The 13,307-nt window shown below is 46.9% G+C and overlaps 5 non-coding genes and 1 pseudogene across 5 annotated transcripts; all 6 read left to right on the top strand.

The window, feature by feature from the left end:
- Positions 1 to 440: 440 nt before the first annotated feature.
- Positions 441 to 631, top strand: LOC130304068 (U2 spliceosomal RNA). The gene has a single exon (XR_008853884.1). It is a non-coding gene; the product is annotated as a U2 spliceosomal RNA (small nuclear RNA).
- Positions 632 to 2,728: 2,097 nt separating this feature from the next.
- LOC130304046 (U2 spliceosomal RNA) lies at positions 2,729 to 2,919 on the top strand. The gene has a single exon (XR_008853864.1). It is a non-coding gene; the product is annotated as a U2 spliceosomal RNA (small nuclear RNA).
- Positions 2,920 to 5,003: 2,084 nt separating this feature from the next.
- On the top strand, positions 5,004 to 5,194 carry LOC130304063 (U2 spliceosomal RNA). The gene has a single exon (XR_008853880.1). It is a non-coding gene; the product is annotated as a U2 spliceosomal RNA (small nuclear RNA).
- Positions 5,195 to 7,283: 2,089 nt separating this feature from the next.
- On the top strand, positions 7,284 to 7,474 carry LOC130304083 (U2 spliceosomal RNA). The gene has a single exon (XR_008853891.1). It is a non-coding gene; the product is annotated as a U2 spliceosomal RNA (small nuclear RNA).
- Positions 7,475 to 9,553: 2,079 nt separating this feature from the next.
- Positions 9,554 to 9,744, top strand: LOC130304062 (U2 spliceosomal RNA). The gene has a single exon (XR_008853879.1). It is a non-coding gene; the product is annotated as a U2 spliceosomal RNA (small nuclear RNA).
- Positions 9,745 to 11,835: 2,091 nt separating this feature from the next.
- Positions 11,836 to 11,968, top strand: LOC130304082 (U2 spliceosomal RNA; annotated as a pseudogene).
- The last annotated feature ends 1,339 nt before the right edge of the window (positions 11,969 to 13,307 follow it).

Here is a 13,307-nt window from a genome sequence, read left to right as displayed (position 1 = left end):
ACCCGGGTTTAACCCACACAGGTAAGTCCAATGGGGTGCAGGCATGTCCTCTATGCTTACAGCTTCCCGTGGGTGTTGGTTTGATACCGTTTGGGGACAGCCAAGGAGGCATCTGCAGGCAACAAAGGTAGGTGTGTGCTTGTGTGTGTGTTTCCTATGCAGATCCTAAGCCCAGTGTCACATGCAAGTAGGAGGAGTAAGAAGGGTTCCTGGCAAATCCGGGTTATGGATTGCATTTAAAAAGGCCCCGTGGGAGTGCAATGGGCCCCTGTCTTGCTGCTTAGCAATAATGGTATGGGTTTAGGTTCTGCTGTGTGTACTGGTGGTTGACTGCCCCCCAGCCCAGAGTGTGCATGGAAAATTGTCTGGCAGCCTCCCTGACAGCAAGCAGTGATAGTGCCCATGAAGGGCACCTTGTTGGGCCCGCCCCTTTCACGGTTATCGCTTCTCGGCCTTTTGGCTAAGATCAAGTGTAGTATCTGTTCTTATCAGTTTAATATCTGATACGTCCCCTATCTGGGGACCATATATTAAATGGATTTTTGAGAACGGGGGCCGATTTCGAAGCTTGCTTCAGTCGCCCTATGCATTGACCCGATATGGCAGTATCTTCGGGTACAGTGCACCACCCCCTTACAGGGTTAAAAAGAAAGATTCCTACTTTCATTGCTACCTGCTTGCTGGCTAGCCAGCTAGCCAGCCCTGTGGGCCTTGCTGCTGCTGCAGCCAAAAAACAAAAGGTGGTGCTGCTGCTGCTTCTGCTGCTTCTGCTTCTGCTTGTGTCTGGCCGCTGTTGGAGCGTCCAGGCACAGGACTTCTGCTGCTGCTGACTAAATGGCCTCCTTAATTGGATCATTTGAGTAGCCAGCACACCTGTGCAGGTAGGGCATGACATGATAGGCAGCTGCCTTGATAGCGGGTGGGTGCTGAATGTTCCTAATTGACAAAATAAGATTAATGCTTATGAAGAAATATAAAATCTCATCCCTTCCCCAATATCGCGCCACACCCCTACCCCTTAATTCCCTGGTTGAACTTGATGGACATATGTCTTTTTTCGACCGTACTAACTATGTAACTATGTAACATAACATGGGGGGGGGGGGGGGGGAGGTCTCCTGGCTGTTCACACAGGTGTGTCATTGCTGTACATTGACCATGCATTGCTTCTGTGGTATTGCAAAGGCAAAGACAAATGCTTCCAGCCATCCATTGCACTAATGGATTGGTCATCAGCTGGCTGTCTATGTCCCGCATCAATATAGACCAAAGTACAGAGGGTTAGGCTATGCTATTGTGCACCTACCTGATGCATCAGAAGGTGCGAGGCCCTTGCTAAATTCTGTGCACAGACTTTGAGATCTATACTTTAGACTGTATCTAAACCTGCTCCAACATGGACTGACATTCTGGCCTACTTTCAGCCGATGCGACTTGTCTGTCGCTGAACAGTCACTTTTTATGTATTCAGCACCTATGTATAATGTTGTAAAAATGCTCTAGAAGCTAAAGTCGCAGAAATGTCACACATATTTGGCCTGCAACTTTCTGTGCGACAAATTCAGACAGGAAAAATCAGTATAAATCCTTAGAAAATTATCCCCCAGTGTCTCCATCTGCTGGCGGTATTGAATAAGCATTGCTGCACTGATGGGGTATGCATTAGACGAAAAAAAAGAAGAAAAAGAAGAATAATACGCCCAGAAAAGAGGCGAAAAGGAGAAAAACGTAAAAAAACGTGAAAAAAAAGTAAGAGGAAGAGAAGGGAAAAAAAGGTGGAAATGGGTTTAAAAGTGATTTCGGCGGAGAAATATATATATATATATATATATATATATATATATATATATATATACGCGCACACACACACATATATATAAACGTATTCTCCGTTGAGATATTGCAGCCGCTGCTGTGTCCAGGCCCAGGAGCCTTAGCACTGTGCTGTGATGTCACTCAATACCACTGACATCACTAGGTGTAAACAACATCTCTCCTTTGCTGTGTATGTGACTATGGAGCTGTTTGGTGATGTCGTCTATTATGGCCTTCATAGAAGCAACAGGAGATTGTTGCATCCATCTAGAACCCTCAGAACTACAGTGCTATGATGTCACTCACTTCCACAGGCCTTGCAGAGTGTAAACAACAACAACCCAGCTTTGTTGTGTATGTAACCATAGGGATTTGTGATGTCACCTAGAACCTTCACAGCAGCGACAGCTTTATGAGGAGCATCAGCACTGCTCTGCCTGAGCAGAACCATCACCGCCATAGGTTGTCAAATAACCCGGGTTTAACCCACACAGGTAAGTCCAATGGGGTGCAGGCATGTCCTCTATGCTTACAGCTTCCCGTGGGTGTTGGTTTGATACCGTTTGGGGACAGCCAAGGAGGCATCTGCAGGCAACAAAGGTAGGTGTGTGCTTGTGTGTGTGTTTCCTATGCAGATCCTAAGCCCAGTGTCACATGCAAGTAGGAGGAGTAAGAAGGGTTCCTGGCAAATCCGGGTTATGGATTGCATTTAAAAAGGCCCCGTGGGAGTGCAATGGGCCCCTGTCTTGCTGCTTAGCAATAATGGTATGGGTTTAGGTTCTGCTGTGTGTACTGGTGGTTGACTGCCCCCCAGCCCAGAGTGTGCATGGAAAATTGTCTGGCAGCCTCCCTGACAGCAAGCAGTGATAGTGCCCATGAAGGGCACCTTGTTGGGCCCGCCCCTTTCACGGTTATCGCTTCTCGGCCTTTTGGCTAAGATCAAGTGTAGTATCTGTTCTTATCAGTTTAATATCTGATACGTCCCCTATCTGGGGACCATATATTAAATGGATTTTTGAGAACGGGGGCCGATTTCGAAGCTTGCTTCCGTCGCCCTATGCATTGACCCGATATGGCAGTATCTTCGGGTACAGTGCACCACCCCCTTACAGGGTTAAAAAGAAAGATTCCTACTTTCATTGCTACCTGCTTGCTGGCTAGCCAGCTAGCCAGCCCTGTGGGCCTTGCTGCTGCTGCAGCCAAAAAACAAAAGGTGGTGCTGCTGCTGCTTCTGCTACTTCTGCTTCTGCTTGTGTCTGGCCGCTGTTGGAGCGTCCAGGCACAGGACTTCTGCTGCTGCTGACTAAATGGCCTCCTTATTTGGATCATTTGAGTAGCCAGCACACCTGTGCAGGTAGGGCATGACATGATAGGCAGCTGCCTTGATAGCGGGTGGGTGCTGAATGTTCCTAATTGACAAAATAAGATTAATGCTTATGAAGAAATATAAAATCTCATCCCTTCCCCAATATCGCGCCACACCCCTACCCCTTAATTCCCTGGTTGAACTTGATGGACATATGTCTTTTTTCGACCGTACTAACTATGTAACTATGTAACATAACATGGGGGGGGGGGGGTCTCCTGGCTGTTCACACAGGTGTGTCATTGCTGTACATTGACCATGCATTGCTTCTGTGGTATTGCAAAGGCAAAGACAAATGCTTCCAGCCATCCATTGCACTAATGGATTGGTCATCAGCTGGCTGTCTATGTCCCGCATCAATATAGACCAAAGTACAGAGGGTTAGGCTATGCTATTGTGCACCTACCTGATGCATCAGAAGGTGCGAGGCCCTTGCTAAATTCTGTGCACAGACTTTGAGATCTATACTTTAGACTGTATCTAAACCTGCTCCAACATGGACTGACATTCTGGCCTACTTTCAGCCGATGCGACTTGTCTGTCGCTGAACAGTCGCTTTTTATGTATTCAGCACCTATGTATAATGTTGTAAAAATGCTCTAGAAGCTAAAGTCGCAGAAATGTCACACATATTTGGCCTGCAACTTTCTGTGCGACAAATTCAGACAGGAAAAATCAGTATAAATCCTTAGAAAATTATCCCCCAGTGTCTCCATCTGCTGGCGGTATTGAATAAGCATTGCTGCACTGATGGGGTATGCATTAGACGAAAAAAAAGAAGAAAAAGAAGAATAATACGCCCAGAAAAGAGGCGAAAAGGAGAAAAACGTAAAAAAACGTGAAAAAAAAGTAAGAGGAAGAGAAGGGAAAAAAAGGTGGAAATGGGTTTAAAAGTGATTTCGGCGGAGAAATATATATATATATATATATATATATATATATATATACGCGCACACACACACATATATATAAACGTATTCTCCGTTGAGATATTGCAGCCGCTGCTGTGTCCAGGCCCAGGAGCCTTAGCACTGTGCTGTGATGTCACTCAATACCACTGACATCACTAGGTGTAAACAACATCTCTCCTTTGCTGTGTATGTGACTATGGAGCTGTTTGGTGATGTCGTCTATTATGGCCTTCATAGAAGCAACAGGAGATTGTTGCATCCATCTAGAACCCTCAGAACTACAGTGCTATGATGTCACTCACTTCCACAGGCCTTGCAGAGTGTAAACAACAACAACCCAGCTTTGTTGTGTATGTAACCATAGGGATTTGTGATGTCACCTAGAACCTTCACAGCAGCGACAGCTTTATGAGGAGCATCAGCACTGCTCTGCCTGAGCAGAACCATCACCGCCATAGGTTGTCAAATAACCCGGGTTTAACCCACACAGGTAAGTCCAATGGGGTGCAGGCATGTCCTCTATGCTTACAGCTTCCCGTGGGTGTTGGTTTGATACCGTTTGGGGACAGCCAAGGAGGCATCTGCAGGCAACAAAGGTAGGTGTGTGCTTGTGTGTGTGTGTTTCCTATGCAGATCCTAAGCCCAGTGTCACATGCAAGTAGGAGGAGTAAGAAGGGTTCCTGGCAAATCCGGGTTATGGATTGCATTTAAAAAGGCCCCGTGGGAGTGCAATGGGCCCCTGTCTTGCTGCTTAGCAATAATGGTATGGGTTTAGGTTCTGCTGTGTGTACTGGTGGTTGACTGCCCCCCAGCCCAGAGTGTGCATGGAAAATTGTCTGGCAGCCTCCCTGACAGCAAGCAGTGATAGTGCCCATGAAGGGCACCTTGTTGGGCCCGCCCCTTTCACGGTTATCGCTTCTCAGCCTTTTGGCTAAGATCAAGTGTAGTATCTGTTCTTATCAGTTTAATATCTGATACGTCCCCTATCTGGGGACCATATATTAAATGGATTTTTGAGAACGGGGGCCGATTTCGAAGCTTGCTTCCGTCGCCCTATGCATTGACCCGATATGGCAGTATCTTCGGGTACAGTGCACCACCCCCTTACAGGGTTAAAAAGAAAGATTCCTACTTTCATTGCTACCTGCTTGCTGGCTAGCCAGCTAGCCAGCCCTGTGGGCCTTGCTGCTGCTGCAGCCAAAAAACAAAAGCTGCTGCTGCTTCTGCTGCTTCTGCTTCTGCTTGTGTCTGGCCGCTGTTGGAGCGTCCAGGCACAGGACTTCTGCTGCTGCTGACTAAATGGCCTCCTTAATTGGATCATTTGAGTAGCCAGCACACCTGTGCAGGTAGGGCATGACATGATAGGCAGCTGCCTTGATAGCGGGTGGGTGCTGAATGTTCCTAATTGACAAAATAAGATTAATGCTTATGAAGAAATATAAAATCTCATCCCTTCCCCAATATCGCGCCACACCCCTACCCCTTAATTCCCTGGTTGAACTTGATGGACATATGTCTTTTTTCGACCGTACTAACTATGTAACTATGTAACATAACATGGGGGGGGGGGGGGGGGGTCTCCTGGCTGTTCACACAGGTGTGTCATTGCTGTACATTGACCATGCATTGCTTCTGTGGTATTGCAAAGGCAAAGACAAATGCTTCCAGCCATCCATTGCACTAATGGATTGGTCATCAGCTGGCTGTCTATGTCCCGCATCAATATAGACCAAAGTACAGAGGGTTAGGCTATGCTATTGTGCACCTACCTGATGCATCAGAAGGTGCGAGGCCCTTGCTAAATTCTGTGCACAGACTTTGAGATCTATACTTTAGACTGTATCTAAACCTGCTCCAACATGGACTGACATTCTGGCCTACTTTCAGCCGATGCGACTTGTCTGTCGCTGAACAGTCGCTTTTTATGTATTCAGCACCTATGTATAATGTTGTAAAAATGCTCTAGAAGCTAAAGTCGCAGAAATGTCACACATATTTGGCCTGCAACTTTCTGTGCGACAAATTCAGACAGGAAAAATCAGTATAAATCCTTAGAAAATTATCCCCCAGTGTCTCCATCTGCTGGCGGTATTGAATAAGCATTGCTGCACTGATGGGGTATGCATTAGACGAAAAAAAAGAAGAAAAAGAAGAATAATACGCCCAGAAAAGAGGCGAAAAGGAGAAAAACGTAAAAAAACGTGAAAAAAAAGTAAGAGGAAGAGAAGGGAAAAAAAGGTGGAAATGGGTTTAAAAGTGATTTCGGCGGAGAAATATATATATATATATATATATATATATATATATATATATATATACGCGCACACACACACATATATATAAACGTATTCTCCGTTGAGATATTGCAGCCGCTGCTGTGTCCAGGCCCAGGAGCCTTAGCACTGTGCTGTGATGTCACTCAATACCACTGACATCACTAGGTGTAAACAACATCTCTCCTTTGCTGTGTATGTGACTATGGAGCTGTTTGGTGATGTCGTCTATTATGGCCTTCATAGAAGCAACAGGAGATTGTTGCATCCATCTAGAACCCTCAGAACTACAGTGCTATGATGTCACTCACTTCCACAGGCCTTGCAGAGTGTAAACAACAACAACCCAGCTTTGTTGTGTATGTAACCATAGGGATTTGTGATGTCACCTAGAACCTTCACAGCAGCGACAGCTTTATGAGGAGCATCAGCACTGCTCTGCCTGAGCAGAACCATCACCGCCATAGGTTGTCAAATAACCCGGGTTTAACCCACACAGGTAAGTCCAATGGGGTGCAGGCATGTCCTCTATGCTTACAGCTTCCCGTGGGTGTTGGTTTGATACCGTTTGGGGACAGCCAAGGAGGCATCTGCAGGCAACAAAGGTAGGTGTGTGCTTGTGTGTGTGTTTCCTATGCAGATCCTAAGCCCAGTGTCACATGCAAGTAGGAGGAGTAAGAAGGGTTCCTGGCAAATCCGGGTTATGGATTGCATTTAAAAAGGCCCCGTGGGAGTGCAATGGGCCCCTGTCTTGCTGCTTAGCAATAATGGTATGGGTTTAGGTTCTGCTGTGTGTACTGGTGGTTGACTGCCCCCCAGCCCAGAGTGTGCATGGAAAATTGTCTGGCAGCCTCCCTGACAGCAAGCAGTGATAGTGCCCATGAAGGGCACCTTGTTGGGCCCGCCCCTTTCACGGTTATCGCTTCTCGGCCTTTTGGCTAAGATCAAGTGTAGTATCTGTTCTTATCAGTTTAATATCTGATACGTCCCCTATCTGGGGACCATATATTAAATGGATTTTTGAGAACGGGGGCCGATTTCGAAGCTTGCTTCCGTCGCCCTATGCATTGACCCGATATGGCAGTATCTTCGGGTACAGTGCACCACCCCCTTACAGGGTTAAAAAGAAAGATTCCTACTTTCATTGCTACCTGCTTGCTGGCTAGCCAGCTAGCCAGCCCTGTGGGCCTTGCTGCTGCTGCAGCCAAAAAACAAAAGGTGGTGCTGCTGCTGCTTCTGCTGCTTCTGCTTCTGCTTGTGTCTGGCCGCTGTTGGAGCGTCCAGGCACAGGACTTCTGCTGCTGCTGACTAAATGGCCTCCTTAATTGGATCATTTGAGTAGCCAGCACACCTGTGCAGGTAGGGCATGACATGATAGGCAGCTGCCTTGATAGCGGGTGGGTGCTGAATGTTCCTAATTGACAAAATAAGATTAATGCTTATGAAGAAATATAAAATCTCATCCCTTCCCCAATATCGCGCCACACCCCTACCCCTTAATTCCCTGGTTGAACTTGATGGACATATGTCTTTTTTCGACCGTACTAACTATGTAACTATGTAACATAACATGGGGGGGGGGGGTCTCCTGGCTGTTCACACAGGTGTGTCATTGCTGTACATTGACCATGCATTGCTTCTGTGGTATTGCAAAGGCAAAGACAAATGCTTCCAGCCATCCATTGCACTAATGGATTGGTCATCAGCTGGCTGTCTATGTCCCGCATCAATATAGACCAAAGTACAGAGGGTTAGGCTATGCTATTGTGCACCTACCTGATGCATCAGAAGGTGCGAGGCCCTTGCTAAATTCTGTGCACAGACTTTGAGATCTATACTTTAGACTGTATCTAAACCTGCTCCAACATGGACTGACATTCTGGCCTACTTTCAGCCGATGCGACTTGTCTGTCGCTGAACAGTCGCTTTTTATGTATTCAGCACCTATGTATAATGTTGTAAAAATGCTCTAGAAGCTAAAGTCGCAGAAATGTCACACATATTTGGCCTGCAACTTTCTGTGCGACAAATTCAGACAGGAAAAATCAGTATAAATCCTTAGAAAATTATCCCCCAGTGTCTCCATCTGCTGGCGGTATTGAATAAGCATTGCTGCACTGATGGGGTATGCATTAGACGAAAAAAAAGAAGAAAAAGAAGAATAATACGCCCAGAAAAGAGGCGAAAAGGAGAAAAACGTAAAAAAACGTGAAAAAAAAGTAAGAGGAAGAGAAGGGAAAAAAAGGTGGAAATGGGTTTAAAAGTGATTTCGGCGGAGAAATATATATATATATATATATATATATATATATATACGCGCACACACACACATATATATAAACGTATTCTCCGTTGAGATATTGCAGCCGCTGCTGTGTCCAGGCCCAGGAGCCTTAGCACTGTGCTGTGATGTCACTCAATACCACTGACATCACTAGGTGTAAACAACATCTCTCCTTTGCTGTGTATGTGACTATGGAGCTGTTTGGTGATGTCGTCTATTATGGCCTTCATAGAAGCAACAGGAGATTGTTGCATCCATCTAGAACCCTCAGAACTACAGTGCTATGATGTCACTCACTTCCACAGGCCTTGCAGAGTGTAAACAACAACAACCCAGCTTTGTTGTGTATGTAACCATAGGGATTTGTGATGTCACCTAGAACCTTCACAGCAGCGACAGCTTTATGAGGAGCATCAGCACTGCTCTGCCTGAGCAGAACCATCACCGCCATAGGTTGTCAAATAACCCGGGTTTAACCCACACAGGTAAGTCCAATGGGGTGCAGGCATGTCCTCTATGCTTACAGCTTCCCGTGGGTGTTGGTTTGATACCGTTTGGGGACAGCCAAGGAGGCATCTGCAGGCAACAAAGGTAGGTGTGTGCTTGTGTGTGTGTTTCCTATGCAGATCCTAAGCCCAGTGTCACATGCAAGTAGGAGGAGTAAGAAGGGTTCCTGGCAAATCCGGGTTATGGATTGCATTTAAAAAGGCCCCGTGGGAGTGCAATGGGCCCCTGTCTTGCTGCTTAGCAATAATGGTATGGGTTTAGGTTCTGCTGTGTGTACTGGTGGTTGACTGCCCCCCAGCCCAGAGTGTGCATGGAAAATTGTCTGGCAGCCTCCCTGACAGCAAGCAGTGATAGTGCCCATGAAGGGCACCTTGTTGGGCCCGCCCCTTTCACGGTTATCGCTTCTCGGCCTTTTGGCTAAGATCAAGTGTAGTATCTGTTCTTATCAGTTTAATATCTGATACGTCCCCTATCTGGGGACCATATATTAAATGGATTTTTGAGAACGGGGGCCGATTTCGAAGCTTGCTTCCTTCGCCTTATGCATTGACCCGATATGGCAGTATCTTCGGGTACAGTGCACCACCCCCTTACAGGGTTAAAAAGAAAGATTCCTACTTTCATTGCTACCTGCTTGCTGGCTAGCCAGCTAGCCAGCCCTGTGGGCCTTGCTGCTGCTGCAGCCAAAAAACAAAAGGTGGTGCTGCTGCTGCTTCTGCTGCTTCTGCTTCTGCTTGTGTCTGGCCGCTGTTGGAGCGTCCAGGCACAGGACTTCTGCTGCTGCTGACTAAATGGCCTCCTTAATTGGATCATTTGAGTAGCCAGCACACCTGTGCAGGTAGGGCATGACATGATAGGCAGCTGCCTTGATAGCGGGTGGGTGCTGAATGTTCCTAATTGACAAAATAAGATTAATGCTTATGAAGAAATATAAAATCTCATCCCTTCCCCAATATCGCGCCACACCCCTACCCCTTAATTCCCTGGTTGAACTTGATGGACATATGTCTTTTTTCGACCGTACTAACTATGTCACTATGTAACATAACATGGGGGGGGGGGGGGTCTCCTGGCTGTTCACACAGGTGTGTCATTGCTGTACATTGACCATGCATTGCTTCTGTGGTATTGCAAAGGCAAAGACAAATGCTTCCAGCCATCCATTGCACTAATGGATTGGTCATCAGCTGGCTGTCTATGTCCCGCATCAATATAGACCAAAGTACAGAGGGTTAGGCTATGCTATTGTGCACCTACCTGATGCATCAGAAGGTGCGAGGCCCTTGCTAAATTCTGTGCACAGACTTTGAGATCTATACTTTAGACTGTATCTAAACCTGCTCCAACATGGACTGACATTCTGGCCTACTTTCAGCCGATGCGACTTGTCTGTCGCTGAACAGTCGCTTTTTATGTATTCAGCACCTATGTATAATGTTGTAAAAATGCTCTAGAAGCTAAAGTCGCAGAAATGTCACACATATTTGGCCTGCAACTTTCTGTGCGACAAATTCAGACAGGAAAAATCAGTATAAATCCTTAGAAAATTATCCCCCAGTGTCTCCATCTGCTGGCGGTATTGAATAAGCATTGCTGCACTGATGGGGTATGCATTAGACGAAAAAAAAGAAGAAAAAGAAGAATAATACGCCCAGAAAAGAGGCGAAAAGGAGAAAAACTTAAAAAAACGTGAAAAAAAAGTAAGAGGAAGAGAAGGGAAAAAAAGGTGGAAATGGGTTTAAAAGTGATTTCGGCGGAGAAATATATATATATATATATATATATATATATATATATATATATATACGCGCACACACACACATATATATAAACGTATTCTCCGTTGAGATATTGCAGCCGCTGCTGTGTCCAGGCCCAGGAGCCTTAGCACTGTGCTGTGATGTCACTCAATACCACTGACATCACTAGGTGTAAACAACATCTCTCCTTTGCTGTGTATGTGACTATGGAGCTGTTTGGTGATGTCGTCTATTATGGCCTTCATAGAAGCAACAGGAGATTGTTGCATCCATCTAGAACCCTCAGAACTACAGTGCTATGATGTCACTCACTTCCACAGGCCTTGCAGAGTGTAAACAACAACAACCCAGCTTTGTTGTGTATGTAACCATAGGGATTTGTGATGTCACCTAGAACCTTCACAGCAGCGACAGCTTTATGAGGAGCATCAGCACTGCTCTGCCTGAGCAGAACCATCACCGCCATAGGTTGTCAAATAACCCGGGTTTAACCCACACAGGTAAGTCCAATGGGGTGCAGGCATGTCCTCTATGCTTACAGCTTCCCGTGGGTGTTGGTTTGATACCGTTTGGGGACAGCCAAGGAGGCATCTGCAGGCAACAAAGGTAGGTGTGTGCTTGTGTGTGTGTTTCCTATGCAGATCCTAAGCCCAGTGTCACATGCAAGTAGGAGGAGTAAGAAGGGTTCCTGGCAAATCCGGGTTATGGATTGCATTTAAAAAGGCCCCGTGGGAGTGCAATGGGCCCCTGTCTTGCTGCTTAGCAATAATGGTATGGGTTTAGGTTCTGCTGTGTGTACTGGTGGTTGACTGCCCCCCAGCCCAGAGTGTGCATGGAAAATTGTCTGGCAGCCTCCCTGACAGCAAGCAGTGATAGTGCCCATGAAGGGCACCTTGTTGGGCCCGCCCCTTTCACGGTTATCGCTTCTCGGCCTTTTGGCTAAGATCAAGTGTAGTAATACAGGAGATCTGGTCAGAAGGTACTCGGGTACCCCTCTCCTCGGCCTTGTGGGATCGCCCAGGTTTATTGCCTGGGCTTCACCCACTTGTTGCTATTGGGGAGAGGGCCTAGTCCCAGGGTAACGAGTAGCGATCGCCTCTCAAGACCTTCGGGTGGAGAGAGGTTAGAACCATGGATGATGATCCGGATCCAGGTTCTGTGCCGGCATACGCAAGGATCAAAAACACCGTGAGAGTCATTCTCACGGATGATACCAAAAGGGCGGACGATTTGAAATTCGTAGTAGAGGACGTGCTCGGAGGAGTTTTCGGAATACAGAAGGGCGAGATATTGGCAATCCAGGACTACCCGAAGCGTAAAATTTTTGATGTGACGTTCACACAAAATGGCATCCACAGAGATTTTGTTACCAGAGCTGCTGCGAGTAAAGACAAAAAGCTTCAGGGTGTCCGGATTATTGAGCACGTTCTAGACGATATTAAGCTGGTGGTAGTAAAGATGTATTCCCCTTTCGCCAACCTACACGATGTTGAGTTGTTTTTACAAGTCTATTTTAGTAAGGTTGAGTGCAGAGGAAAAATCATGAACAGCTGTGGCATCTGGACATCTAAGTGGAGATTTCAGGTTACATGCAAAAAAGATGACAGATTGCCAGGGGGAATACAACTACCACCAGCTCGTTTTAAAATAAATAATATGTGTGGCGACCTCTTTTATGCGGGGATGCCAAGCTACTGCAGGAAGTGTCACAGATATGGACACACAAAAGAAAACTGTGAAAGTACATGCAAAAAATGTGGTAGCACACAGCACGAGACAGAGAAATGCACAAGAGGAGGGAGGTGCAATTTCTGTCAACAATTCGGTCACCTTTTCTCCTCTTGTCCCCACAGACATAGGACGGAGCAGCAGTGGCAACCCTGGAGGCAGCAAGGACAGCAACCGGGACACCAGCCGAGGCAAGCAGAGCCAGTGATTACCCCCCCACAAGAGGTAAGCGGTGAGATGGAGAAGGAGAAAGACCCCCCTCAGGCAAAAGGAGGGGACCCTAAAGAGCAGAGGATGGCCAAAAAACGTGCAAGTGGTGGAAAAACTGACCCCCAGGAGCATGCTGGGTTAAGAGAGGAGCGGACGGCGGCCGAATCCGCTCCTCAGCAACCTCTGGCTCAGGGTCCCCCTGAGAGCGATGATCCGGGTGGAGAGGTGAAGGTTAAAAGGCGGAGGGGCTCCAGAAGACTCTATTCGGAGGCGGTCCAGGGGGAGCCGATGGAAGTACCTGCGGATGCAGGGAACCCAAGTGACGTTCCTCCACAGGTCCCCATAGGGGATACCCCCCCTCCTCCCTGCCAGGAGGAGGTTTCAGGGGTGACCGTCTCTGAGGTACCAGAGACGGAACTAAGTGAACACCCGACCCCTATGGAGGGGCAAGAG

Source organism: Hyla sarda, unplaced genomic scaffold, assembly GCF_029499605.1.
Source record: "Hyla sarda isolate aHylSar1 unplaced genomic scaffold, aHylSar1.hap1 scaffold_1260, whole genome shotgun sequence".
Lineage (NCBI taxonomy): Eukaryota > Metazoa > Chordata > Amphibia > Anura > Hylidae > Hyla > Hyla sarda.
The sequence above is the reverse complement of the archived record's forward strand: the minus strand, read 5'-3'. Positions and strand labels throughout refer to the sequence as shown.